Raw genomic sequence first — 26,550 nt, 5'->3', positions numbered from 1 at the left:
TGGATAGCCTTAAGAGAAGATTATCCAATTAGGGTTTAGATTATAACCCTTAAGGAGTCTAAAGGTATAAATAGACCCCATAGCCAAGGCAAATCGGTATCTCACCTAAAGTAAGGGAACCCTCGCCGATTTCCTTCCCTCTCCTCTATCCTAAATCATCTTTCTTACTATTGGTGTTTGTAAGCCATTAGAGGAGTGACAATTGTGACTCTAGAAGCTCCAAGACAACAAGATCAACAAGGAATTCTAAGGTATGGTTCTAGATTTGTTTCAATGTTATTATTTAACCTAATTAGTCATTAGAAGTCTTGGATTCAAAGCATGTTTAATTAGAAAGCCTAGATCCAAGCATTAGGGTTTTGCATGCGCACATAGGAAAGTTCTTATGGCTACAACCCATCACCATATTCATACGTGCCAGTTACATTACTAGTAAGCTACCGTATGGGTAGTTTAGGAAGATACTAGAACTATTACTTGAACAGGATATCATACAATGAGTCAGTTCATTCATGAGTCAATACTTGCTAGATAGAGAGAGAACACACATCATAGCTAGTACCCACAGTACCTTACTATACTATTACATATATATGTTTACATGATTACATTTACATGAGTACATTTACATGATTACATTTACATGAGTACACTTACATAGATACATTTACATGATTACATTTACATGAGTACACTTACATAGATACATTTACATGATTACATTTACATGAGTATAGTTACATGATTACATTTACATGACTACACTTACATAGATACATTTACATGATTACATTTACATGAGTACACTTACATAGATACATTTACATGATTACATTTACATGAGTACATTTACATATATACATTTACATGATTACATCTACATGAGTACATTTACATGAGTACACTTACATGATTACGTTTACATAGATAACGCATGATGAATGAATAGTACATTTATATGTATAGATTCTGTTATATAATCCTCATTCTTATCTTCACTTTGTGATACAATCACATAATCGGTGAGATAGATCGGATTTAATATCCTAGTACCAAAGGATACTTTGTGGGATTAACCATTCCTAAAATCTCTGTTAGCTATAGAGGTAAAAGCTCATCCACGGATGTCAACGGTTGATACCATTACAGGTATACTTTAAGGGACTAACTATTCCTATACCAAGCTGTTAGCAACAGAGGTAAATGTACATCTACAGATGTCTTCAGTTAACACCGTTAGTTACCCTAGTACCAAAGGGCAATACTTAGGTTATTTATATTATTACTTTTATTTTGTGACCCATTCACATAAGCGATGAGGTGAATTATATTTGAGTATCTTAGTACCAAAGGATACAATTTCTTATAATAATAATAATAGTAGCACAGTTAAGTCTTGGTAGAAGACTACATTTAGAACAGTTAAGTCTTGGTAGAAGACTACATTTAGAACAGTTGGGTCTTGGTAGAAGACTCCCTTTTAATATAGTAGGAATCATAGGGATTTCTAGGGTTCTTCAAACGTTTACCGTTGTTTTACAAACATTTTCATACTTACACGAATTTTCTTTCAAAACGTTTTCAAGTCTTTCATTACATGTCAAAAAAACACTTACATACAAATTAAGACACATTAATACTTATGATCTCACCAGCTTTAAAGCTGATACTCTCTTTCAAAATAGCTTGTATCCTCAGGTCAATACTAGACAGGTACCGATGCAAGGTTTAGAGAAGATGGAGCTCGTTCAAGACTCATCTTTCATTTTGTTTATACTTTAGTGTCTAGTATAATTTGACAGAACACTTGTATTAAAATTATATTACTAATGCAATGGATGATGTTGTTGGTTGATTACTACTTTTCATTGTTGTGATACTGTACATGACGTCCTCCGCCCCATAACATTTCCGCCGTTCTTGGTTTTGGGGTGTGACATGTTACAACTTCACCCATATTTGATCATGTTTTAAGACATCCTTTCATGACTCTATTCCCATCTCAATCCCCTGAGGATCCTCAACCAATAACTTCTCAAGCTGATTCCGATGATGAAACCGAAGGAGGTCGTTTCGGAGGAACATTTGAAGAACTTCATTTCGATTCAGAGGAGGAGGAGATACCTGACCTCATGCTTATGTCGGGTAAACAATTAAAAATCCTGAATCACAAGTTAAATATCATCCTTCAGTCACAAGATGACTTTGGTGCGAAGCATTCGCTTTCTGGTATGGAGGTTGATGTGATGATAGATGGTAATGATCAAAAAAATGAGCTTCGGCTTAAAGCTCACGGGAAAACCTTTGATGGTGCCTTACAAGAGCTAAAAAATGTCACATGTAAGTCCCCAAAATTGCTTGAGTATCAATCAGATCCAATTGATGGTGAGGAATCCCTATCAATTGGATGATGTCAGATCAATATAGAAGAGAAGGAGAAGAAGAATTAAGATGAATCTAATGTATTGATGATATGAGTTACGCTCCTTACAAGAGATTCACACACACACACTAGTTCCTCTGTAGTTTCTCTCTCTTCTCTATCCGTACACTCCCACATGCACTCCTCTATTTATAGCACTCCCAGCAGTACACGAGTGTACAGCTGCACACGCGTGTACGGCCGTACACAGGGTGTGCGGCCGCACATACATGTGCAGTCGTACACAGCCACAAACTTACATATTACATTATAGAAAAATATATTTTCCTAGAAAAGCAAAGTATAAACCATATTTTTTGACCCAACAATCTCCCCCTTGCTTTAGGGCTTTCTTTTCTAATTGACCCAACAAACTCCCCCCTAAAAAGTAGCTGGCTATTCTTGTCAGTCTTCATTGGTAGCTTTGGCTTCAGCCTTTATCTTCGATATCTTCACAGCTTCAAGATGAACACATTAATCTTGAATGAATGACTTCATCTCGAGCGGTTGGGTTTTTCTTCAAAATTTTACATTGAACGTACATTGGGTGAGAAGGCTTCTTGTAGAGATTCATGAAAGATGGCACTTTCAGCTTGAGAATCTTCAGAGAGAACAGAGAGAACGAATCTTCTGGATCACTTCAGCAGGTTCATAGATAGCAGCAAATTGAATGAGGAGGCTCCAACGCAATCTGTCCCATAATCTTCAAGTACAGCTTCACCATCCTACTGGGGTTGACAGATTGAATGTTGAAAGAATAATCTTCATTTATTGCTCCTTCGAATGAAAGTTCTTCGATGCTCACGGATGAAGCCTTGGCTCAGAAAATCTTCAATACGGTCTCCACGAGTCTCATCTACGCCTGAAATCACTTTTCAAGACAAAACAAAACTAAAAGACAAATCTGCACACAAAAAATTTTTTTTTGGATGTTTTATATTTTATGAAAAAAAAACATAAATAACACTATTTTTTTTTAATTTTCTATTTTTTTTGTTTGATTTTTGAATTTTTCTGATTTTTGTTTGATTTTTGAATATATAATTTTTAATTCTCCCCCTAAATTTGTGCATAGAGGAAAACTATGAACAAATTTAACAAAAACAAAAATATTTGGGATCCAAGTTGTTAGACAGTCTTAATCCGTTTGTCAGTACCTTCCCCTTCATGTATAGATCTGGTCGATCGTCGGTATTGTGGTCAACTTAAGCTCGAAAAATTGTGACAAATTTTAGGAATGCTATCAGTGACAGGACAAATTGATCCTAAGTTACTAGATAAAAGTTCCTAAGGACCTTTTATCTGACGACGACCAAGGATACTGTTGTCCACCTAAATTGAGCAGCGAGATCTACAGACAATCTAGAATTGTTCAATTTTAAATGTACTAGAACACATTTCCCGCTTCCTGATATACCCCAATAATCAAGAACTTCCGAGATACTCCTTACTTTAGGTGAGCAGACTATTATTCTTAGAGAGGATAGATTTAGATTATTATTAATTATAGTTTTTAGAGGGATTGAGAAGTAGAAGGTTGCATATGTTGTGTACCAGGTCGGAGTGTTAATCACACAAAGAAGACAACATATGGCTAGCAGATGATAAGATTTTCATAGACATAATTTTTAAAGAAATAGATTTGCATATGTTGCAGTCTAGGTTGGATCTCTTCCAATCACGTAAAGGAGGCAGTAAGAAAGAAAGAAAATAATTTTCTACAGAACTACTTTATCGGAATTCCCCAGTTGCTCCATCAATACTAGAATTAAGGACAGAATCTATATATGGAGGAAAAGTAAAACCACAGTTCTAAATACGGGTTCTTTAATGTGACTGGTGGATTCTCATGCATATCTCCCTGCTTAACCTATCCAAGCGACGTATTGTTAGGCTAAACGGATCTATCTAGGTCAATATTTGTGAAGTCATTTGATTTCTTAAGTTCATCTTTGCCTTGTCAAGTCCATTTAAATTCTTCGTGCCTACCAGCGAATCGAACAGAGAGCCTAGACAATTCAGCTTTGGTACCTTACACAGATCCAGATTGCCCGTTATCACTTTTTGATATCACTTCCCAAACAATACCTACTAACGAAAAACTATTAAGAAAATGAAGATTGTCTTTATAACGAATCAGAGTAAGGTAAACTCAGGAGTATAGAGAAGAAAACTCAAACTATATTTCATTGATTGAATTTGCATCCAGAAGGTCTGAGAACAGAACGCGTAACCTCAGAACAGATCCAAAAATTCTTCATGTCGTTAAGCACAAACCCCATTTGTGATCCCTTCCTTTCTTCTGTTCCCACAAAGGACACATACTCTCAAACAAAGTTTTAAATGGTGTACAGTTGAGAGATGCCTCCTATCAAGTGCCTGGAACAACCACTATCAACAAATCGAAGTCTGATGATCTACCTCCATAATTGTTCCGACACCGAGCGGGATCAGTTGGTCTTTGGAACCCAGTCCATTTTGAAACTGGGTTAACCTTTGTCATCTTTGCAGGGTACTCTCTCCCATGACATATCCTGCTTATCACAAACAGAAGATGTAGAAACGTTATAGTCATTAGTTGATTTGGGAGATTGAACCTTTGGAACCCATTTATAGTTGGGTTTAACCCATTTCTTTTTCATTCTGATGGGTGGCTCAGCACTTGATTTTGAACTTGAAGCCGATTGTCGAGATGACTTTGACCTAACCGGTCTTGGCTTCACTGGAGCATCTCTTGGATTTGGCTTCTTGGCCGACATTCACTTCTTGCCTTTGGGATTTGGATTATTGGCCTTGAAAGTTTGATTCTTAGCCTTCTGCGCGTTCCATTCACCATTGTCTAAACGTGACCTTGAGGGGTTTCTTTTAGAAAATCTCTCTCTTGGCGCGTTCTGCCAGCCTTGTGCATAGTAGGGAACGTATGCCAGATTAGGACAATTTCTGGCAATGTGTCCAGGTGTTCCACTGTGACTACCCGAAATTTATTCTGTCATTTTTAACCCCTTTTCCGTTAATAAGCCTCGTTTTATTTAACTGTCCGTTAACCTTTTAGACTGGTTAATTTATTTGGGATTTTTATAATGACTTGGAAAGAGTAGAAATAAATTAGAAACACCGCAAAATTTTCCTTTGAAAAATGTTTAGTTTCAACCAAGTTAAAATACGACCAGTAAATTGGGTGCGACCAAAAGCCCCGTTTAACGGTAGTATCGGGTAGATTTACACTGACCCCCAACTCCAACCCCTATATAAGGGAGTGTAAAGTTCATTTCCACACTTTTTACTCTCTCTCTACACTCTCTCTCTACAACTTATTTTCGAGCCAAAAATCGTCTGTTTCAAGCCCCAAACGAGTAAGCAATCTACCCTAACTTGTTGTATAGCTTATTTAGCATGCAAATTCGAGTTTAAGACATAAAATAGGGGCAAGATTATGTGTTTATGGCCCAAGAACACTCTTGGACCGTGAGCACCATTAATTGGGGTTTTTAAGCCCCAAAACCCCTCCAAATTGCCCCTAAGACTTAGATATGACTTGTAGACTTACATATTCGAACATAGAACACCTTGAACTAACATTTTAGGGAGTAAACTTTGGTTTACTGCCCAAGAACATGCTTGGGCCGTAAACTCCTCTTCATGGGGAGTAAACTCAAGTTTAAGTGTTAGAAATGCCCACAAACGTCTCCTATGGCCTTGGAAAAATGTCTAGAAGCAATCCCATAGATGTAAAGGTCTTAAACTTCAATTAATCCAAGGAAATAGGAGTTTACGGCCGTAAACCCCCCTAGGAAAGGTCCATGGGCCGTAAACTCCTACAAAGTGCCCAAATGATGCCCTAAACTCCCCATTTGACTTGGAAAAATGCATAGGATTTCATTCTGTATCATTTAAGCCCTTAACACACCAAAAGAACATGCATATAGAAGCTTACAGCCGTAAACTCCTCAAATGGTCCATTTAAGACTTTAAACCCCTTCATATGCATTATATTTGGACCTAGCCTAATTCTATGAGTGAGATAAGACCATTTAGCATCCTAGAACACCTCCACCATGAGTTTACGACCGTAAACTCATGGGGACATGGTCTTAAGGCCGTGAAATCTATAAAGAGTTTACTCTTGAAGAGTAAACTCCCTATCTAGGCCATACATACCCATAGATATTACCCGGGACACCCCTAGCACTTAACCAAAGTGTTTTCCGCACTTTAGGATGCATATACTTGTTTAATTAGTATTATATGTACTAATTGTATCTAAACATATGTTATCATATGTTAATAGGTCACTAAGTGTGTTCAAGTCTTTACTTGACACCGAGCACCCAACCGACACCTTCGTCGGATCCACTTATATCAGGTGAGTTCATACCCCTGAATGAACCTTTTAAATGATTTTACATGCTTTTATGGGGGGATACAAGTTAAACATGCCAATTATCATAGAAATCACATGTGATTGATAACCCGCATGCACAAGGATTTACTACATTGTTAACTGTTTTACCGAGAATGATACTGTAAATGGTTTTCTAAAACGTCGTTACTTGTTCAACTTTTACTTATATTGTTTTATCAATGTTTCATTTAAAACTTGTTTATGAAAGGTTCCCAATATATTTCTAATGGTTTTCAAACTTATTTTTCAAAAGAATACCAAGTTGTGATTTTCTTAAGTATAAAGGTTTTCCGAAGTTTTCATCAAGGTTTTCTTCCATGTTTTTATACTCCTACTTGTTAGATACTACTCCTTCGTTATACTTCTACTTAGTTAATACTCCTACTTAGTTAAATACTATTACTTTATTAATGTTTCTAATTCGAGATACGCTTATACTTGTTTACGCTCCTACTTCGTGATCCAGTTTTACTTCGTGATACGCTTCTACTTGTAAACGCTCCTACTTTGTAAACGCTCCAACTTATTCATGCTTCCACTTATTAACATTCCTACTTTATAAATGCTACTACTTCACGAACCACTCCTACTTCATTAATGCTATTACTTGGTAAACGTTTATACCTTATTAGCACTTCTACTTTGTTAACGCTCCTACTTCACGATACGCTTATACTTCACGATACACTCCTACTTCATGATACGCTTCTTCTTAGTTAAATGTATGCATGTGCTTGTGTGTGTATATATATATATATATATATATATATATATATATATATATATATATATATATATATATATATCTTACTACCTTATAAAAGAAATCTTATTATTTCCAAAAATAGATTGAATATAATAATATTATTTTTTTAAGACGTTCAAACCATTAAGCTGATAGTACAAATAATCATCAATAAAATAATAATATTTTTTAAGTCGTACAAAACATAAAGAATGAAGTACAGTTAACTACTGCATATCGGTAATTAGGAGGTTTGACCAAGTTCATTAGTCCTCATGATAGTGGTGAAGAAACCTAAGATCTCAGCAAAAATCTTTCATTTCATGGCCCCCTCCCCTATATTCGTCATTCTCCGTCGCAGAAATCATCTCGTTTCTTTTTCTACAAAACGAGTTTTCTTCCTCCAGTAAAAGAAACCCTAAGACCACTCAAATCTTCAGCATAATTGATGCCGCCTCCCCCACCTTCGTCTTCTCCATCAATGTCCTCCATGTCCCACTCAAGCTTTTGTTTAATCATCTCTATCGGGATCCCGAAGCCATCACCTCTTCCATTGCACCTTACTATTCTTCACGATTATTCTTGGTTTCAGGTATTGGGTTTACCATTCCCTCAGTCAGAATAAATATTTTTTCTAATAGATCTAGCCATTATCTCAAGTAAGTATTGGATTTTTTTTTCTTTTTTTTTTTTGTAGATCTGACAATTCCGTTTCATAGTTAGAGGTAGCTTTCTTTACAAGTTTATACAACATTCACTCCTCTTATCCGACTCTGCCATGATCATTGCAATTTCGTGAACAAATGAAATTATAAGTGATGGTGGTGTAAGATATCATAACCCCTTATAAAATCATTTCAAGAAGAAGATGAAGAGAAGAAGACGAAGAGCAGAAGACAACAACATTGAGCGATGGTAGTGTAAAATCTTGAATCCCCCTTTCAATCGCTTTCTCTCTCGACTCATCAAATCATCGACGACTTGGTAAGATATACTATATTGTTTGTTGTTAGTATTGGCTTGGATGGATGTTACGATGGGAGGTCTTGGGTCTATATGAAATTTTGTTATATCTGTGTATCCATAATTTCATTTGTAATTTTATCTCAAATTTCTTTGTATTCTGATTTCCTGGTATTTTGGTTTTTTTCATATAAACGATTTAGGTCATTCGGTAGACTTTGGATCTGGATGGAGGTTAGGAAGATAGATATAAGCACATCGAGAAGCACCAAGATGATCTAGAGGAGAAGTAATGGACTCGAAATACGAAAAGAGAAGAGGGGAAGCAGATCTCTGTTCTTTCTTCTTCTTCTTCTTCTCTGTTTTATCTTTTTGTTGACATAAACATAAACATAGATTTGTATTGAAAATCTAATTACACCTGGTTCACTGTGTTTTTGTTTATGATTTTAGTCCTCTCTTACGTAAGTTAGGGCATTTTTTAATTGTCAATACTTATTTTTCTTGCATTTCAGGATTTAATGAAGAAGTTGATGGTGAAAAGAACAAAAATATATGTACCAGATAATTAGAGTAGGTAATTTCATATCCTGGTAAGAACATCTTTGATCATTGCACACTCTCCATCGATTTTTATTTATTTTTATTTAAGTTTATTTTCCACATATTTGTTGGTACTTAAACATGTTTTGCATATCTGTGTATTGTCACTCAGTTACAAGATATGTGAATGAAATATTTTTAGAACTGATTGCATTTTGTATAATTTTGTAGTGGCAGATTGTGAACGATTCATTGTTTGAAATAATTAGTCTATGTTGAAGCTAATTTGATTGTTTAATGTTGCAGGTCATCAATTTCTCTTGCCTATTCATGTGTAGAAATGCTTTTACTACATTTTATTAATAAGGTTTAAGGGTATGTCAAACTTACCTTTTTAATTTATAATTTTTCCAAAATGGTGGATGCCTTATACAAATGGCATGACCAAGTTGCAATCTATAATTTTTGGCTGACCGGTGCATTGCTTTTCTAAGATCAATGAGTTTTTTCACAAGAATATCAATTTTTTGTTAGATGGGTACGATGAGTTTGACATTTTGTAACCTGTTCAAGTTCTGAAAATTTATTTAAAATTTGGTATCAAATTTGGAAGTTAAAGAAGTTTTGATGCTGATCAAAAACAATGAATAAAGTGTTTAGGTAAATATTTCAAGGTTAAATTTGACTTTTTCTATAATCCATGGCATGTATAAGTTTTCATTTGGTTTTGAAGGTGAATATGAATTTCAAATTGTAGAAGAGCAAGTTTGAGTTTGGTCTTAACAGTAGCTGTCATGTGGTGAGCTCTACATGATTCAACAAATATGATTATTGTTTCTTCTAAGGCCATTTTCAAATTTAATTGGTTTTATAATGATTTTGTAGTATTCAAATTTCCTACAAGACGGTGGTGCTATTCATTTACGTTGTTTTACTTATTTTTGATGGTTTACTTTCATCTGAATAATATTTAAATTGTATCATCTGTTTTTTCTGTGGAATATATACCACCTTTGTAGACATGGGTGGAGAGCTTCATGTGGGTTTTTAGCTTTGGAAAATGACACATAAAGCTTGTTAAAAGGATATCATGTGAGGTTTTAGTAAATTGCATTTTGATTTACTATTTAAACATTTTAGGAAACTGTTGGAATCAAATATAATATCTCTATAACGACAAATTGATATTCGATATAATATGGTACATGAATATAAAGAGAAGTCGTAGCAACTTTAAAAGAGCATGTGTAGATTTATAATAATATATAGAAGTCAAAATATGATTACATCCACAAATTTTATCCTAAAAATTACAAAATAGTAAAAAATTATGACCGTCATAAATGCATAATGGTTGTTGAGTTTTGATTGAATATTTGTTTCTTAATGTTACGTATAAATAAAAACCCATTTTTAATTATTTTCAACACAAAAAATAATTTTTGTTTCAATCCTTTATAATAACTTATTTTTTTATTTAACCAAAAACATTAACATATTTTATGAAATTTAGCAAAAAAAAAAACATTATTGCACCACCACTTCCAAAAATCAATATCCCTAATAGTTGAAATGAAACTAATTGTCAAAAACATTATTTTCCGCCACCGCATCATCAAATAAAACCGAAGCAATTCATAACCTCATAAAAGAAACTATTCCGCCCCTGCTTCTATATATTTAGCTTCAAACTCTTCTGACATGAAAATGAAACTAATTGTTGCATGAAAACTATTTATCGAAAGGAACTATTTCGTGCCGCTACATCGTGCGGGTATTCTACTAGTATATATATATATATATATATATATATATATATATATATATATATATATATATATATATATATATATATATATATATATATATATATATATATATATATATATATAATGTTTAAAGGACTTAGGAAGGCTCGTTCGCCCTATTTCCTTTTCTTCGTTGAGATGTGGTTTGGTGGGATCGGATATCCGTCCGATGGTCGTTTGATCATTAGTTATATATTATGTATACAAGCATAGAGATATAGGATTACATCGATCAATTCACTTCCCTTGGGTAGCAAGGGCATCCTCCCACTCGTCACTCATAGATCAGAGACACTAGTAACTATTATAGGAATAGTTAGGAGACTCTATCTCTCACTCTATCTCTCTCTCTCTGTCTCTCTATGTCTCTCTCTTACTTTAGAATGTGACACACTATTTCCCACTATGGCGCTTCATTGCGCCAACGCCGTGTAACCAGAGTCTCCAGGAAGGAGAGCGAACATCATGTGTAGAGATCTATACGGGACTGACACTCCCACATCCTGACTACTAGCTACAGTCTGTGCTGGTAAGGCCCATGGGTGACATGAAGCCACTACTACTACTGCCACTACTACTGCCACTACCTCTACGCGTGACCTGGAGGGTCACCAGATACTCTATTGTCGATTAGCATGGTTACATACAAGTTCACATTCACTCTTTGTTTAGACCTTGCTAGACGTATCATTCAGTTGATAATGTCTGGGGTCTGTGTTTCACTATTTTTTTATAGGCCTTGCTAGACGTATCTTTCATTTGATACCGTCTGGGTCTGTGTCTTCTTTTGTTAGACTGAGCCAGGCGTGTTGTTCACTCGATACTCTCCTGGAGTCTATGATTTCTTTGCCTTAGTCAGCAGTATCTTCTGCTGAGGCATATGCTATTTTCCCTTCTATTTTACTAGAGATATCCTTCTACTCCGTTAAAACTCAAATACTGTATTTTGATAATGTTAATATTTCAGAGATATTCTATTTAAAATATAACACTGTCGGGTCTTGGTAGTAGACTACTCTTATTTAAGAAAATATAGGATTTTCTAGAAAGGACTCTAATACACTCTTAATTCTAAACTTCTACTACTCTTATAAAGTTATTTGAACAAAATGACACTAAATACTTATGAACTCACCAGCATTTATAAAAATGCTGATACTCGCTTTCAAACAACTTGTATTCTCAAGTCAGCAATAGACATGTACATCTCAGGAGCTTTTGATGAAGACAGTTTAGTACCAAGCTGCACCTATATTATTACTTGTATTACCTTGATGATGTAATGTAATGTAAACCCTGTAAAACTATTACTATTAATGCAATGCTTGTTGTACTTTGATTACTATACTGCATATGTTGTGATAGTTGACATGACGTCATCCACCCCAGAACATTTCTGCCATTCCGGTTTTGGGGTGAGATAGATTGGTATCAGATCATTGTTTATAGTGAGCTAAGTATATCAATTAATAAGATATATACAGCCTATAAATACATAGGGATAAAACACTCTGACTAAGAATTATACTTTAAAATATAACCATATTTTACCAAAGTATAAGAACATCCAGAATCTAAACACTCGAACACAAGTATCACAAGAAGAACAAGAATAAAAGTCTTCGGATGTTGAGCATTACCGTCAAACCTGGGCAGTTATGTAATCGTAAGCTGGAATAAATGTAACCTGATCCACTACATTTACTTGAGATGCGATGAACGTGTGCTTGGGAGTGATAGTGGTGTTGCAACAGGTCTGAAACTTACCAACTAGGAATGCTAGAGCCAAACATAAAGTTTAAAAATACTATGGGAGTATTTTGGAATACTAAAAGACTCACATTAATCCCAAAATCATTATTCAGAAGATAAGAAACAAACAAGAAATTAAAATACCATTGGGGTATTTTAGGATTCATAGATAACCTTGTGTGAAGAACTAAAAAGATCCTTACTGATATACCTACAATTATAGAGGGTATACTCCCAAGGTTATATATAGTAAGGATCCCATAGGCTAAGAATGTGTGGTTTCGCTCTACTTCCTTTTCCTTGTTTGGATGTGGATATCGAGTAGTATCACATATTCGAAGGCCTATCGGATCTAAGCTATATATGATTTGTATACCCTGTGTAATTGTAGCAGGAATCGATATCGATCACACAGTGAAATGTTAATAATCTCTTAGGATTCTTTAGACATTTCCATTCTCGCACGAACCCTGTAGAAAACCCTATCCACTTCAGTACTCGACAGAAGAGTTGAACTAAGACCCCGAAGAGGTTCATTGAGAAAATTTTCAGTCAGAAATAAATAAACTGGGTCTAGAATATTGAAATCATCAAGTGCCTATATCTTTTTAAGGACATCGGTGAGAAATTCGCCTAAACTTCCGAGATTTCCAGTCATCCATCATGAACTGATGACACCCAGAGTCGGACTCGGAAGTAAGGCGGAGTAGAAATTCAATATGTCTATAGGAGAAGAGAACCCTAGGTAACTACCCGAAGGAAACCAACACCGGTCCCAGTCAAAAATAAGAGGTAGACAGAGGGAGCCAGTACATGGAACCCGAGAAGTGTATTTTCCTTGTATTCGTCATGCTAATACACCCATAAAATAAAACAATTTAGTCAGTTAGTGGTTACACTACTCACGCTATGTGTTAGGTAAATTGCCATTTCCCGATGCCAGTAACACGCTTAGAGCGTATCCCAAAACCTCTATTGAGAATGTTTAGCCATAAGTCTTCATGAGCCTTTCTTCCCCCGGTCTTCGTTCCAAACTGTTCTCAAATCTTTCCAGGCCGGAGAGTGAAACCTTTCCTAGTATAAAGGTAACTTAGTAGGAACGAATCGCATCTTATGGCCTTTCCGATACTCATACTCCTACCTTGCATAACAGGACTATATCATAGGGATGTAGGTCGACTCTCAGACAACCAATATCCAAGGCACGGGAAAAATTTACGCCTAATACAGTAAGGACAAATATGTCGAGGGTTAACCATCGTCAGTTATCCGCTTGAGTTCCTTTCCGTATAGGAAAAACCATGCCTCCGAGAAAGCTTAACCAATCCACTAGCAAGAAACCGACTCTCCTATTCGATGAAGCTACGTTCCAAGCTGCAGTTTCAGAAGCCGTAGCAGTTGTCTTGGCTCAACTGAATGCTAACAACGCCAATGTTAGCAAGAGCCCTATCGTAAATTCCGATCCTAGTAACGGACAACAACAACCAACACCTGCATACCCAGCCACCGAAGAACCTCAACCGAGTCCACCGAAGAGAAAGTTTAAGAACGAGGAAGGAAGGACCTCGGCTCAAGGACCTTTCATAAGGCAACGAGCTGAGACAGTTAATATCCATGCCAACCCTTCCATCCCTACACCTAGGAGACCATACTTAGGTAACCTTCCCCACTGCAGCAAGTGTAGCTACCATCATCATGGTGTATGCCAGGATCTCTATTGTGCTAGGTGCCACATGATTCGGCATACTGCTCGCGTCTGCAGAACCCCGGTTGAGTTTATTACGTCAACCACCAATGTGGCAGACAACCCAGTTTACCACCTATGTGGTAAGGATGGACACTTCAAGAAGAACTATCCAAACTGAAGGAAACAGCAAAGACTCAGGAGGAGTGTGACCCTAATGCTTAGGGAGAACCATCAAGGAATCCGGTAGATTTTGGTACATCTCTCGATCTCAGATAACTAACCAAAAACATTAAAAAGGCTAAATTCCCCGTTAAGGCGAAAGTCGCAGCACTGTAGATTTAATGCGGAGTCGCTCAATCAACAGTCGTCCCCACCTTAATTATACATGACTAGTATATGTGAGGTGATTATAGAAATGCCTCGTGAGAATCCATTCATGAAAAGGTACTCTATTCAGAAACATTTTGGACTCTCTATAGTTCCACGTCAACTCTATTGGTCCAAGTATCCGCGACAGTGATACACAGGACGAAACCCGAGACGCCTAGAACCTGTGTGCCCATCCGACACATGACTCTATTGACCCTCATTTTATATCATGTCGATGTGTGCCAACTTCGACGCCTCTATCAATCATGGTTCAACTTCGTGCAACCATGTCTAAATCCTTAGTGTTGTGTAAAAAGAACTTTCTCCATAGCCATTCTGCAAATAAGGGTTCTTCCGAACCTAAAATAATAAAAATAATAAAGACTAATGCGATCCGTCAGTCGTCACCCTTATTTCAAACCTTCCGAAGTACCCAGGAGAGGGGTACCGCGCTGTTAACCAACCCTCCTTAGACAGATAGAAACGGAAGTGAAAGACACTGCAAGAATTCCAGAAGACAATAACCACCCGAAACATAGTTCGTAGGTCCCCCAGAAAGACCCTTCATCCTATCCCATGGAACGGGAGCTGCAGTCAAGAGAACCCTTGCGGGTTGAGCTACTGTAATGACCACAGATCTGAAGTTTGTTGTCATCCCGGTTAAGCCAACATAGTAGCTAAACACCCTCGGTTGGTAAAGATATCTGAGTCGTAAGAGTCAAGGACATTGACTACGACGATCCGTTCAAGTTTAATCCCACAAATTAAGCATCACAGCGAATATCCCGGAAATCCAAGAGCTGCGATAAATTAAACTCTGAGAAGAGTGGATCAGGAGATTAAAGTTCCGAGTGATGGAACCCTATACTCACTAGATTTTACCTAGACCAAGAAAACTCAGAACCTTCGGAAGAGTAGTTGCCGAAGATGTTCGCATTACTCAGGCACTTCTTCCACCCCGTTACAGACGAGTAGTGCCTAGGACCCTCCGCCCTCTCGCTCGGAAGAAGTCACCGTCGCCCTATAGACGATAGACTGCATTCTCCGAAGCGAGCACTAGAATACAAAGAACCACATGATAACCTTCGCAGCCAAGAATACTTGATCAAAGTGCGAAAGTAGTTACGTTAAGTCTTATAACCCAGATCTCGAGGAGATTACAGGCTTGACACCAGTCCATTAGTCGATGGGTTATACAAGAGCAACCACTTTCCGCACTCAATTAAACCAACGTCTTAGAGACTCAGAGGACTACTAGGTGTTCCACGAATACTATCTTGCACAGAAATAGCAGAACCACCTCCCGAGATAGTCCAACACTCGTCTGGTGAAACCTTATCTCCCCGAACCTGAGGGTTTCCGCTAGAAATATCTCAAGAATCAGAAGTACAGGTTCATTTTGCACAAGATTGAGAAGGACACTCTACAACAAACAAGTACCCTTAGACACACAACCCATCCGATGATCTAGAAAGTCTCTAAAAGCCAATAGATAGGAAACTCGAAACCAAGGACAACCCGAGCATTCTAAGAACCAACCTGAAGGACTACACTGTTGGTTTTTGGTCATAAGACATCCTATGTGCTCATACAAACCCTAATGTTTGGATCTAGGTTTCTCTATTGTACATGCTTTGAATCCAAGAATATAAACCCTAATTCTAGCATATGGAAATCAATATTAACATATAATTAGGTTTATGATATTACCTTGATTGTTATGTAGCAATAACAATCCCAAATCCTCTTTGAATTGACTTTGGAAGGTTTAGAGTCACAAGTGTCACTCCTCTAATGGCTTACAAACACGAAGAGCAAATGGAGAAGGTATAAAGAGAGAGGAGAGAGGTAGGAATTCATCCTTAGATGCTCTAGGGATCAAGTGTACGAAATCCTAAGGCCTTAGGGGTCTTTATATAGGGTTGGGATTAGGGTTTCAGTCCTTATCCTTATCTAGTTACTTGCCCATCAAGTAACCATAAGATAAGCCTTGAAAACCCCTATCTCTTGGACCTTGGACGATTTTAAGGATATCCTTATCCTTGAATTCGTTCATCCTTTAACAAGGATAACCATTTCCCTATTTTGCAACTATCACATAATTACAATTCAGCCCCTCTAGTTTAATTAATTACATTTGATCACAAAATTAATTCTTAATTAATTATTGACCAATATTAATTAAACAAATATGATTTCTCCTTTAATATATTATTCTTATAACATATTAATAAATCATAATAACCTCTCTCTTTATTTATTTCTCCAATCAAGTTGCTTTGGTGAAGGCAACCCAAAAGGACCATGCAACATCGGGTCAAGTACATACCAAAATAGTTGTGGACTTAGACACTAATCAAACAGTCTCCCACTTGGATAAGTCTAACAACTATTTTGCATATGACTTCAGATCCTGATCTGCAATCGTAGCTTTCCAAAGCCGCTGTCAACTCTGATCCTATCATATACGCGTGTCCTTAGATAAGGGATCATATATTCCTCCATTCTAGATATCGTATGAGACATGATTTCAAATCATTCTCTTTGTACTATATCTCGATTCCCGATTTATGACGACTGACTAATTGAACAAATCAAATTAGCCCTAGCCCAGCCGAGCATTTACGTTTGTCACCACTAAACCATCGAGGGGCCCAAAAGATATCGCCTTTATCCTACTTTGAATAAAAGGAATGGATAAACTTTGATACAATGCTCGCTTGCACTCACGCACCGAATCACACACAACAATATGTTTTATAACACCAAGTTACTAGTGCATTTACATATTATCAATGTGCAACCGATTCACAAGATACAACTCACACATCTCGGTTTCAAGAATATAAGATGTTATCGTCTCACCAATCACTCGTGATACAATTTCATGGAGTGATCCAAGTGAACGTGGGTTTAATCCAATGCTCAAATCATATTCATAAGCACTCATGAACGTTGCAGCAAACATTTGCTTATGTCTAATACTCTTTTAGACAATCCAGACACCAATTCACGACAGTCTTCATTCATATCTACTTCCAACATATGAATGACTGTGGCCCATTTGAATAATTCGATTATTCTTAATAAACTCAATTATTCTGGAAGTCAAAACATGCAAATGTGAAACAAAAGAATAATACTAATCCCATATGGCCTCAAACCTTTGAGTATAAATAAAACGCTTTTTATTTATCACCATATTGATTACTCATTATTTGTCGTTTCGGGTAATTAACTTCTTACTTGAATTATTACACTTGTCCCATGCTCCTAGCATGCACACAATGTTTACCTATGGTTCTTACTTTGTAAAATAGATCACATTGAACACATTTCCAATCCTTTTCATTTCACAGCTCCAAATCTATTTTTTCATAAGTTAAAGAATATCAAATTCTTGTTACTTATAGAATATGCTAGATTCTAACATTCTATGCAACTATCCTTTCGTAATGTCACTACACCAAAGTCACAAAGACTATTGCCAATGATATTACAAAGTCCTCTATCGGAGATTGTTACAAGACAATTCCTTAGATATGATGTCTCTCACTCAAAGTACATTCCTTTGAACATCCTCTTGCATAACAGTTTCTAATCTAGACATAGATTTTCAATATTCAATTCCCAGTATGGACACGCTTCCATATTTTCCATATGACAACTCATTCTTAATAGAATCTTATCTATTCGTGATGATGTCGATATGGTCCATCCAATATGGAAACATTTCCATATTTTCCAATACTATACTTCCAACTACTCACAAGCGACCAATCCTCGTCGAACTTTGGATTGTCCTTTGATAGTTGTTTAATTATTTTAGTCAAAACCAATTCTAGTCCCTTTTACCTCTAAATGCGCTCGACATTTGGAAAATTTTAGAATGGTCAAATATTAAAGCATTTGCAATCGATCCTATACCCGAAGCGTATGGGACAGGATGCATAATGTTTTATTTGCTATGTTCTCAAAATTCGAATTGTGAAGAGGAATGCCATAATCATAATCGAAATTTAAAGAACAAACTATGTACCCTTGACTAAGTTTATTAACATTTCTCAACCTAAGCCTTTAGATTTGAAATCACGCATAATATTCTCTCCCTTAATTATAGCAAAACAACTTTACAACCCTTACTACTTTGCAAGGTATAACTCTTGTTTTCTATAATTAATATTGCCAACTTGCAACACGTGCCTTAATAATCATACAATCATAACATTTATGCTCCCACTATCATGATGATTATTACAAAACATAACACTTATGCTCCCACTAGCTTCGACATGTATTTATAAACATCTTAACTTTCAGAAAAACAATACTTATTGAATTTTTAAGTCCATGTTTCTAATACTTAATGCTTTGATAATCTTTTATCAAGGCCTCTTAAACATATACACCTTTTCCTTAGATAGCTTATATGTGTGTCTAAACAATTAAGACTAATTGCCAAACCTCACAATTCAAATTATGGAAAGGGATACCGTAACCATAATCGAATTCGAGAATGCAATTTTACAATCACTATCTTCTTAAAATCTTTCTTAGTGAAAGAATTTCCTCACAATCATTTTTTTGAAGGAGGAAATCTTATGACACTTAGATTTAAACGGTGTATGTGTTCCTATCCATGTGAATTTGTTAAAACCAAAGTTAACGACAAATTCAAACTCATATGGATTGAACTTTCTTAATCTTTATTTCTTGCCCTATGGTAGCACAACTGCCCACCATGTCTTCCAATTAGTTAAGCATCTCACCTTTTTCCTATCAATGTACCTTTCATTGATTAAGGTGCTTTGCCTTTTATGCGTTCAAAACGAGATCTCATAGAACTCACATGCATAATTAACTCAATTGGAACAGCACAGAAACAAAATAACCTCATCTCGTGTGCTAGTGATGATCGATAAGGTTTATTTGATTTGTTTTTGAAACCTTTCAAGACCATTAAGACTCCCACTGACTCCTTGACATATAAGATTGTCTTTGTCAATAACCATTTCTTGACAAACAAATATTCAAGAGTTAGTGTAGTTTTTATCAAAACATTTCATAAATTGGTCCTAGTTGGTCTTTGTCTTATCCAAGACATCATAACTTTCCACATTTGATGAATGTTATAAAACTTCTTAATACTTATTACTCAATGTCACAATCTTAACTCTAAGACTTGTTTTGGAACGAAGTACGATTGACTTCTTGATTTAACCATTTCTGCAATTCTTGATCTCTCTACTTAGACATACAATTGTACTAAGACTCACTTAGAGGATCAATTGAGATATGGTTCTTAATCATTAAGACCTATCATAAAGCATAAAAGCTACTCTCCATTCTTCTTACAACGGAGAAACTTTTATCTTTCTGCCTACTTGATTCTTCTTATTCGTTTTGCTATTGATTTAAACCTTTTTAATCAATTCCGAATTACACTTAATCTTATACGTATAATCATATTTACTAAACCTTTAGTAAATCATGGCGAATATCTTTGTTACTCTTATGGTGGACTTGATCAACACGCAACTTTGTGTGCTCGATATCCTAGTCCTTCACTTGACACTTTGTCAACCAATTAGTCTAATATGAAATTTCTCATTCATTGTGCAACCAAGTTGCATGATTCCAAGTTTCTGTCCAATTGAAACTTGGGCGATGATAAACTTTCCTTATTTGGTAAATTCTTCGACTTTCCATAAATAAAATAATAAGAACCAAATCCATTATTGCTAATAATAGAAACATTCAAACATCAATTTTTCATATACGCCATTGCAAGGATAAATAAATAATATAAAATCAAAATTTATTTTGTTGCAGAAAAATTTGTGCTTACAATGCAATTCATTCAACAACTATGCTAATACATCTTTCTTAGCACTTTAATTCTAACTCTAAGTAGTAGCTCAAGAATCTAATTTTCGAGAAATGCGATCGAAATCCATTCCTTCACGGTTAGATTTTGCTCACATCTTGCCTTAAGCTTCCATTCTTTTATTCGATTCTACAAAACATCAATTGTAATCTTATCACATTATGTATTAAGAATCCAGAATAGAGGCTTAAAAGAGTTAGTTATTAGATTTTACCTGTATTAGAGCCATACGTTTCGACTCTCCCATCTCTTAGATCTCTTAGGTAAATTGGGCAGCTTCGTCTCCAATGCCCTTTCTCTTGGCAATAAAAGCAAATTGACTCTTTTGGAACATGACATGGAACTACTTCAGACATTGCCTTTCTCTTATGATCAGACTTTTTGATCATAGCATGTCTTTCGTTGCCATTGTCTATATCCATAGAGGTCTTGAAGGCAGATTCACCAATCATCTTCGCTTTTCTATAGCGCCAAACCATTGCTGATTCAGCAGCAATAAGCATATATGTGAGATCTATAAGGGTCATGTCGCGGTTCATCATATAGTACTCTCTTACGAACTCACTATATGAGTTAGGAAGTGACTAAGGAACCCAATCAACAGCGATTTCCTCACAGACAACGGATCCCAACATTCTTAACCTATCAATCTGTGACTTCATCCCTAGGACGTGTGCACACACCGACTTTCCTTCTTTATATTTACTTGCCAAAAGGGATTGAGTGATCTTGAACTTTTCAAGCCTTTGAACTTGTGGGTTAGGGAGAATAATTGGAGGAGGTGGAGGAAGTGAAGCATGATTTCTTGTTCTTCGATCGAATCGTGGAATATCATCTTCATGTGGAAAGCTTGTTCCACGGGATTTGGGAAGACCATAGTTGTCGAACTTTGACATCTACAAAACGGGAGAAAACGAATTCAAGTTAGTTGATTGATTGAGTCCTTAGTAAATCACCCAAATGAGATACTAAGGCTAGGACCCAACACAATATTCTATAACTCGGGAGAGGGATGCCGTAACCCAAATTGCAGAACATTTGAAGGTAAGTGAATGTCGATTCACTAATTTCCACCATGAAAAATGAAAAAGAAATTTAAGTTTTAAATCTATGAAAACTCCTAGATCCTTTGAGATTCATTGAACACTTCAGTGGCATGTTTAAATCTCGATATGCCCCTCTTGTTTGTGACTGGGATGCCGAGGATCACAAAGCGGGTGGGAATAACCATGCAAACTTACATGGTGCCCTCACATGTTACAGTCACCTATTCGATGTGCCGGTAAACCACACACGCTCCACCGAACTATGACAAACATTGAGTCGCCCTTTGCTACCTTTGCTTAGAACCATTTAGTGTGTCAGTAAACCACACACGCTCCACTAACGTCTTTGCAAGGGCACAAAGTGTAATTTCATGGAATTGCATCAATTCACTTTTGCCTAAGTAACTAAGATTGGGAACTTTATGAAAACATTTAGTTACTTTTATACTTCATTATACTTATAATGGAAGGTTTTTTTTTCCTATCCTACCCGTTCGGCTAACGACCCTCCACTAGTCAAGAGTGCGGTGGGTAAGAGTGGATACCCATACAATCGCCATTTTATAGGCAATTTCCTTAAACACCCCTTATAGACCAGCTTCGTGAATGAGGCCTACTAACGGTAACACTGACTTTTAGTTATACATGTATATAATGTTAGACTTTTTGTGTTATATATAGTATAGGGTGTATTTTATACTTTCAAAATACTAGGTGGTCTAATTTAACAATTATACTTTTAATTCAATTAAATTGTAAACCTAAACTTTTATGGATTTATTAAATCTCTATTAATTATACACCTTAATTAATTAATAAAACCATAAGGGTGTGATTTGAACTTTTTCAAAACTATACTAGAGTTTTAGAATTTAACATTCCTAATTAAACTTTTAATCAACTTTTAAATTCCAAAACATGAGGGCAAGTTTTTAAACATTTCAAGACATTAGGGTTCAGAATTTAAATATACATCAAAATTAAACCATTTAATCAAAATTTAAATTCCAAAACTTGAGGGCAAGTTTTGAAACCTTTTTTCAAAACATTAGGGTTTCAACTATTTAAATTTCAACACAAAAAAACTTTTGGGTTCAAATTTAAACTATAAAACCTAAAGGGGAAAAATATGAAACATTACATAACATAAGGATCAAATAACAAATAATCTAAATCACATAATTATTCATATTTGATTTATTTAATGATTTCTTGCAAAACAATTTATCAATTTACTCAAAATAATTAATCAATTATCTTATAAGGAAACAATTATCTTATTAATTGCTAAATATCTTCAATTAGATCAAAAATATTGTCAAATATATCATATAATCGGATTAATATTGATCTAACATGATAAGGTAACTATCCCAATGCAAAAACAACAAGAAATCCCGAGATAAGCTCTATCTCACGAGTTGACTAGTCGAGTCAAGCCTGGACTCGTCGAGTCACCTTGGTCTCGGCGAGTCCATCCTCCAAAACACCAAAAATCGAATTTTTTAGATATACTATGCATCAATACAATTGAAACCAAGCTAGGCTCTGATACCACCGATGGTTTTTGGTCATAAGACATCCTATGTGCTCATACAAACCCTAATGCTTGGATCTAGGTTTCTCTATTGTACATGCTTTGAATCCAAGACTACAAACCCTAATTCTAGCATATGGAAATCAATATTAACATATAATTAGGTTTATAATATTACCTTGATTGTTATGTAGCAATAATAATCCCAATTCCTCCTTGAATTGACTTTGGAAGGCTTAGAGTCACAAGTGTCACTCCTCTAATGGCTTACAAACACCAAGAGCAAATGTAGAAGGTATAAAGAGAGAGGAGAGAGGTAGGAATTCGTCCTTAGATGCTCTAGGGATCAAGTCTACGAAGTCCTAAGGCCTTAGGGGTCTTTATATAAGGTTGGGATTAAGGTTTCAGTCCTTATCCTTATCTAGTTACTTGCCCATCAAGCAACCATAAGATAAGCCTTGAAAACCCCTATCTCTTGGACCTTGGATGATTTTAAGGATATCCTTATCCTTGAATTCGTCCATCCTTTAACAAGGATAACCATTGCCCTATTTTGCAACTATCACATAATTACAATTCAACCCCTCTAGTTTACTTAATTACATTTGATCACAAAATTAATTATTGACCAATATTAATTAAACAAATATGATTTCTCCTTTAATATATTATTCTTATACCATATTAATAAATCATAATAACCTCTCTCTTTATTTATTTCTCCAATCAAGTTGCTTTGGTGAAGGCAACCCAAAAGGACCATGCTCCATCAGGTCAAGTATATACCAAAATAGTTATGGACTTAGACACTAATCCAACATACACTTCCAGTATGAGAGAGAACCTTAGGAACTTCGTAATGGCAATCACGCCAGTGATGATCTCGCCATAGAAGTACACTATGTTCTAAGTACTGAAAAGCTCTACGCTTCCGAGAGCTTAGGACCATCTGAGAATCCTCACAGAGATTGGTCCAACCATCTTCAGACCACTACTACTTTCGGATATTTCACAAGTTTCACCACAGATCAATCCACTCCTTAGAATTGATAAGTGTTTGCCCAACGTCACCCTTCGTATCCCACTCATCTTGATAGAAACCATTGAGAACCCTAGCTTCGTAGACATACCACGAGACGGAATCCGCATCCCGTAAGTGAAGTTTTGTTAGAACGCCAAGCACAGGCTAGAGTTCACTTGGGAGTGCAAGGACAAACCGAATAGGTAGTACCCACCTGCCTCTACTCGGTCATTCATACCTACTTCCGTGCCTAAACCTGAATTTCGGGACGAAATTCCCTCTAACGGGGGGATGATGTGACAACCCGAAATTTATTCCGTCATTTTTAACCCCTTTTCCGTTAATAAGCCTCGTTTTATTTAACTGTCTTTTAACCTTTTGGACTGGTTAATTTATTTGGGATTTTTATAATGACTTGGAAAGGGTAGAAATAAATTAGAAACACCCCAAAATTTTCCTTTGAAAAATGTTTAGTTTCAACCAAGTCAAAATACGACCACTAAATTGGGTGCGACCAAAAGCCCCGTTTAACGGCAGTATCGGGTAGATTTACATTGAGCCCCAACTCCAACCCCTATATAAGGGAGAGTAAACTTCATTTCCACCCTTTTTACTCTCTCTCTACACTCTCTCTCTACAACTTATTTTCGAGCCAAAAATCGTCCGTTTCGAGCCCCAAACGAGTAAGCAATCTACCCTAACTTTTTGTATAGCTTATTTAGCATGAAAATTCGAGTTTAAGACATAAAATAGGGGCAAGATTATGTGTTTACGGCCCAAGAACACTCTTGGACCGTGAACACCATTAATTGGGGTTTTTAAGCCCCAAAACCCCTCTAAATTGCCCATAAGACTTAGATATGACTTATAGACTTACATATTCGGACTTAGAACACCTTGAACTAACATTTTGGGGAGTAAACTTGAGTTTACTACCCAAGAACATGCTTGGGCCGTAAACTCTTCTTAATAGGGAGTAAAATCAAGTTTATGTGTTAGAAATGCCCACAAACGTCTCCTATGGCCTTGGAAAAATATCTAGAAGCAATCCCATAGATGTAAAGGCCTTAAACTTCAATTAATCCAAGGAAATAGGAGTTTACAGCCGTAAACCCCCCTAGGAAAGGTCCATGGGCCATAAACTCCAAGAAAGTGCCCAAATGATGCCCTAAACTCCCCATTTGACTTGGAAAAATGCATAGGATTTTATTCTCTATCATTTATCCCCTTAAAACACCAAAAGAACATGCATATAGGAGCGTACAGCCGTAAACTCCTTGTTTAGGGCCGTAAACTCCTCAAATGGTCCATTTAAGACATTAAACCCCTTCATATGCATTATATTTGGACCTAGCCTAATTCTATGAGTGAGATAAGACCATTTAGCATCCTAGAACACCTCCACCATGAGTTTATGACCGTAAACTCATGGGGACATGGTCTTAAGGCCGTGACCTCTATAAAGAGTTTACTCTTGAAGAGTAAACTCCCTATCTAGGCCATACATACCCATAGATATTACCCGGGACACCCCTAGCACTTAACCAAAGTGTTTTCCGCACTTTAGGATGCGTATACTTGTTTAATTAGTATTATATGTACTAATTGTATGTAAACATATGTTATCATATGTTAATAGGTCACTAAGTGTGTTCAAGTCTTTACTTGACACCGAGCACCTAACCGGCACCTTCGTCGGATCCACTTACATGAGGTGAGTTCATACCCCTGAATTAACCTTTTAAATGTTTTTACATGCTTTTATGGGGGGGGGGGATACAAGTTAAACATGCCAGTTATCATATCAATCACATGTGATTGATAACCCACATGCACAAGGATTTACTACACTGTTAACCGTTTTACCGAGAATGATACTGTAAATGGTTTTCTAAAACATCGTTACTTGTTCAACTTTTACTTATATTGTTTTATCAAAGTTTCATTTAAAACTTGTTTATGAAAGGTTCCCAAAGGATTTCTAAAGCTTTTCAAACTTATTTTACAAAAGAATACCAAGTTGTGATTTTCTTCAGTATAAAGGTTTTCCAAAGTTTTCATCATGGTTTTCTTCCATGTTTTTATACTCTTACTTGTAAGATACTACTGCTTTGTTATACTTCTACTTAATTAATACTCCTACTTAGTTAAATACTATTACTTTATTAATCATTCTAATTCGAGATACGCTTATACTTGTTTACGCTCCTACTTCGTGATCCACTTTTACTTCGTGATCCACTTTCACTTCATGATACGCTTCTACTTGTAAACGCTCCTACTTTGTAAACGCTCCTACTTATTCACGCTTCCACTTATTAAGACTCCTACTTTATCAATGCTACTACTTCACGAACCACTCCTACTT

The 26,550-nt window shown here is 36.1% G+C and overlaps 1 long non-coding RNA gene across 5 annotated transcripts; it reads left to right on the top strand.

Annotated features, from left to right (window-relative positions):
- Positions 1–7,865: 7,865 nt before the first annotated feature.
- On the top strand, positions 7,866–10,201 carry LOC145041681 (uncharacterized). Of its 5 annotated transcripts, none has more exons than XR_013680364.1 (5): positions 7,866–8,161; positions 8,267–9,125; positions 9,382–9,450; positions 9,610–9,874; positions 9,961–10,201. It is a non-coding gene; the product is annotated as an uncharacterized LOC145041681 (long non-coding RNA). The 5 variants fall into 5 exon arrangements; XR_013680365.1 differs by having other exon boundaries at positions 9,382–9,735; positions 9,809–9,874; XR_013680361.1 differs by having other exon boundaries at positions 7,867–8,161; positions 8,267–8,553; positions 8,736–9,125; positions 9,382–9,874.
- The last annotated feature ends 16,349 nt before the right edge of the window (positions 10,202–26,550 follow it).

This window comes from Lactuca saligna, chromosome 1 (genome assembly GCF_052625555.1).
Source record: "Lactuca saligna cultivar CGN05327 chromosome 1, ASM5262555v1, whole genome shotgun sequence".
In the NCBI taxonomy this organism is placed as follows: domain Eukaryota; kingdom Viridiplantae; phylum Streptophyta; class Magnoliopsida; order Asterales; family Asteraceae; genus Lactuca; species Lactuca saligna.
The sequence above is the reverse complement of the archived record's forward strand: the minus strand, read 5'-3'. Positions and strand labels throughout refer to the sequence as shown.